Source organism: Gobio gobio, assembly GCF_949357685.1.
Source record: "Gobio gobio genome assembly, chromosome: 17".
Lineage (NCBI taxonomy): Eukaryota > Metazoa > Chordata > Actinopteri > Cypriniformes > Gobionidae > Gobio > Gobio gobio.
This window is the reverse complement of record NC_137110.1, coordinates 1,785,851-1,790,967: the sequence shown is the minus strand read 5'-3', so window position 1 is coordinate 1,790,967 and position 5,117 is coordinate 1,785,851.

Below are 5,117 nucleotides of genomic sequence, written 5' to 3'. Positions count from 1 at the left end.
GTAAATGTTTCTTTAATTAATCGAACTCTTGACTCTTGGTCTTCATTTTTCACTACTGGTCCTGGGTCCTAAGCTGTTACCCCAACAATATGCAAACAATACATTTCTATAATGAAGCGCGGATGTGGCTTGAAAACAACGTTCTAATGCACTGCAAACGGAGATTGCGCATCGCTCGTCAATTCAAGCGGAGTTTTCGAAAGTTGGGACCTAATATGGTCATCAGACCAAATTTCTATGAGGCTCCGCACCTCCTCACTACTCCCAAGATCTGCCAGGCTAAAGTGCAAACTGTCAACAAACACTTCCTCATCCCATAATGCACAGCGAGGCTGACTACGGCAGCTGGTTTAGTCCAAAAATGATCAGTACTTTTTGCAGTCCGCTTTTGGTGCGCACCCGAGTGCGATTGCTGCTTTCACATCTGACCAAACGAACCGCACCAAAGGGGAAAACCAACTCTAGTACGATTCAACCGAACTAAATGAGACAGGTGTGAAAGCACCCTAATGCTGCGTTCACACCGAATGTGAATCGAGTTTCAAATTCGCTTCTATTGCGTCTAGTTGGACGCTTGAACATTTTGAATCCAAAGCGAATTGGACGCGCGTATAAAGCGAGCTTTGAAGCGCAATAGACGCACTTTCATCATTGTCATATCATAATAATGCAATAATACGCCAAGGTCCTTCAGTCCAGATTAAAGCCTTGTTTATACTCAACGCGTCCGCACGAGTGCGAGGGTACACGCGGCAAAAATGACATCATCGCAGAGTGTGGCGGTTGTGGGCGGTAGTGTGCGCCAGACCCCATTTCGCTTGGCGATGTGCATTGCCTTTTTTTTACTTTTCGCGCGACTCCGCATCCGAAGATGCACGAGTTCTAGGCGAATCTAGCCGAGCATGACGTCTCATCACCGGCACACAGTTTACACAAACAAATTAGTTGCTTAAAATGAGCCTACAAAAGCATTAATAAGCCCTTTTAATGAAAATAAAGATCCATGTTTAATAAAAACGTTCATGAAATGAAAATGTTTAGTTAAATTAGGAAATGTCTAAGAGATCGTTATTTTAGTTGGGGTTGAGGTTATTTTAGTTGGGGTTATTTTAGTTGGGGTTGGGGTTGGGGTTAGGGTTATTTTAGTTGGGGTTGAGGTTATTTTAGTTGGGGTTGGGGTTATTTTAGTTGGGGTTGAGGTTATTTTAGTTGGGGTTGGGGTTATTTTAGTTGGGGTTGGGGCTATTTTAGTTGGGGTTGAGGTTATTTTAGTTGGGGTTATTTTAGTTGGGGTTAGGGTTATTTTAGTTGGGGTTGAGGTTATTTTAGTTGGGGTTGGGGTTATTTTAGTTGGGGTTGAGGTTATTTTAGTTGGGGTTGGGGTTAGGGTTATTTTAGTTGGGGTTGGGGTTATTTTAGTTGGGGTTGAGGTTATTTTAGTTGGGGTTGGGGTTATTTTAGTTTGGGTTGAGGTTATTTTAGTTGGGGTTGAGGTTATTTTAGTTGGGGTTGGGGTTTTTTAGTTGGGGTTGAGGTTATTTTAGTTGGGGTTGAGGTTATTTTAGTTGGGGTTGGGGTTATTTTAGTTGGGGTTGGGGTTATTTTAGTTGGGGTTGGGGTTATTTTAGTTGGGGTTGGGGTTATTTTAGTTGGGGTTGGGGTTTTTTAGTTGGGGTTGAGGTTATTTTAGTTGGGGTTGGGGTTATTTTAGTTGGGGTTGGGGTTATTTTAGTTGGGGTTGGGGTTATTTTAGTTGGGGTTGGGGTTATTTTAGTTGGGGTTGGGGTTATTTTAGTTGGGGTTGGGGTTATTTTAGTTGGGGTTGAGGTTATTTTAGTTGGGGTTGGGGTTATTTTAGTTGGGGTTGGGGTTATTTTAGTTGGGGTTGGGGTTATTTTAGTTGGGGTTGGGGTTATTTTAGTTGGGGTTGAGGTTATTTTAGTTGGGGTTGGGGTTATTTTAGTTGGGGTTGAGGTTATTTTAGTTGGGGTTGAGGTTATTTTAGTTGGGGTTGAGGTTATTTTAGTTGGGGTTGGGGTTATTTTAGTTGGGGTTGGGGTTATTTTAGTTGGGGTTGGGGTTATTTTAGTTGGGGTTGGGGTTATTTTAGTTGGGGTTGAGGTTATTTTAGTTGGGGTTGGGGTTATTTTAGTTGGGGTTGAGGTTATTTTAGTTGGGGTTGAGGTTATTTTAGTTGGGGTTGAGGTTATTTTAGTTGGGGTTGGGGTTATTTTAGTTGGGGTTGGGGTTATTTTAGTTGGAGTTGGGGTTATTTTAGTTGTATACATGTGTAACTACATGTTGTTCTAGTGTCACAAGTAATAATGTCAACACAATTCTTTTGTATTGTGATTTTTGGTGAAGTGTAGGCCTACTAAATTAAATATCATCACCTGTGTACATTAGCTTTCTTCTCATCTCTGTTTCCTGATGGTTTATAGAACTATTACTCAGAGTCGCTTAAAAGAACAGCACAACGGCGAGCGTGTCGAGTATAAAGGCCTCGTGCATTTGGGGAGGAGCGAGCGCAGTCAGTGGAGTATAAAGGCCAAAGTATAAACTAGGCTTAAGTCCTTAAACACAGCCACTGTTAGAATGAGCGACTGCAGTAACTGCTTTACCTCACACTCATGAGCGCCGCGACTGTGGGATAATAAAAGTCCTCGCGAGGCGTGTGTTGTGAGATAAAAAGTTTCTGCAACCAACGGTAATTGTTTTGGGCCAGTGATAAACTCTTTATTTTTGACTTTAAAAACGTTTTTTTCAGGACATTTTCTCTAATTTTGCATTATTATGGTTTATCAATTTTCCAGGTTTTCCAGGACGAGTGGGAACCCTGTACTTGATATGCAGACGTGAACAGATCCAGGGCGAATGACACCAGTGTTTCAGGATAACAATCTGATGCGATTGCCTCACTAGAGGTCACGGGAATAAAGGTCAATATGCCAAATTCACACAGATTGGGAGACGTCCGTGCTCCTCTCAAGGCTGGAATGAGCGTCTGAGATCCTATAAACGCATGTGGACGGAGATCGAGCACCTGTCAGCGGAGATCTGTTATGTCTTCAGGACATCTAACGCTCTTTCTATCTTTAGGTTGTTTACAATGTGTCGCTGCACAGCAGACACTATAGTTTCACAGCCGAATGACCTTTCACACGGCCACTAGTGAGAAGAAGTCATTTGTTAGTTCTGGTGATGTTTATTGCACTGGTGGCAGTGTTTTAAACCCTCAGATAGTTCCTAAATGTCACAAAATAAGGGTCAATTTTCTGAATAAATAATCTTTCCATTGATGTGTGGTGTGTTAGGGACAATATTTAGCCGAACTATTTGAAAATCTGGAATCTGATGGTGTAAAAAACTCTAAATATTGAGAAAATCTCCATAAGGTTGTCCAAATGAAGTCCTTAGCAATGCAAATTACTACTTTTTTGATATATTTACGGACATTTACTAAATATCTTCATGCAACATGATCTTAATATCCTGATGATTTTTGGCATAAAAGAAAATGTATAATTTTGACCCATATGATGTAATGTTGGCTATTGGCACAGATAAACCCGTGAGATCACGACTGTTGTTGAGCTCCAGGGTCACATGTCCGAAGATCTGTTTTTAGCAGCGTCTGACACAGAGATAATGATTCCCTCGACTACTTTAATCGCTTGTCTAGGGGAGTGTTTATGGCTGACCATTGAAGCCTAAAGTCAACATGAAACGATGAAGAATAACTGTAGAATGGGACTTGATTTCTTCAGAAAAAGAGCGGCGACATGAACGAAGAGAGTCGCTGTTTTAATGTTGACTCTAGCAGCCCCAGAAGAGAAAGTCATTAAATGACAGAATTATCAGTAAATCCTCAGATCTCTAATGCCGCTGTGTAAACGTAATTCCCCACACATCTCTAATGCGATGAGAACGGGGGGATTTCCAGCACGGGATTTCATAAGAAACTGTTTCCTGTTCTCAATTAAAATTAAAACACGAGAGCCAAGACCACCAAACTCTACATGGCTCTGTTCCAAAACACAGTGAGCTGATCCCAGTTCATTATGAAGCATTAACAATGGCAGATTCATAGCATGACGCTCAGGTAACTGCGCAATTCTGGTGCTCTTGGACCCCGGGTCGTAACCACCATAGGCATTGAAGGGGACAAATCCCCCCAATAATTGGAAATGGACAATTTGTCCCCCGCAATATTTGACATGTCTTAATGCTGATCTCCATTACACACGTTTGTTGTTAAGATGGCCGACTGTACATTTTTAGGCTGGTCTACTGGTCGCTCAAAGTCAAAAATTATGACTGATCAGATTAAAGAAGGCGGGGCTTAACGTTCACCGAAAGACGAGTGTGAATTCAGCCTTCGTCGCAAGTTTGATTGACAGGCGATCTGACCAATCACATCGTCGAATCTGCCGTTTTGTCCGACAAAGCAGTCGGTAGATTAACGTTGGTGGAAAAACGGTGTGTACTGACGTCTCTCCGCGGTTGAAACCGGTTACTTTTAGTGTTCATTCTTGTTTATGTCATGTTTATCAATGAACTAGAAGGAAGAGATAATCAGTTCACGAGCAGAGACACACTAAAGAGCCACAAAACTCTTAAATTTCAACGTTGAGACTTTGTTTCATATCAAAAGTAACTGCTCTGTCCTGTGTGTCGGCGTGTTGTCCGTGTCCTCTTTGCTCCGCGATGTATTTTCTCTACGTGAGAAAGTGTGTGTGTGTGTGTGTGGTGTGAGAGCGCCATGGCTTGTCGGATATAGCAACAGTAACTAAAAGGGGCGGGTCTTTGCGAAACGGTCAATTCCAACGTGGCACTTTTTTTAAAATTTGGGAGTGATTTTTGATAACGGCCTTAAATTCGACAAACAAATCAATTCAGTGGTGAAGAATTACGTTTATCATCTTCCATCCATCGCGAAATTGAAAGTGTTTTGACGAGTGTGAATTCCATTAAACACACACACACACACACACACATCGTCGAGCTTGGTTCGGGTAACGGGAGCCATTGGTGGCGCTGGTGTTGTGTTTTTAGACACGAGATCAACAATGTCACTAATTAAGTGTGTGTGTGTGTGTGTGTGTGTGTGTGAGGGA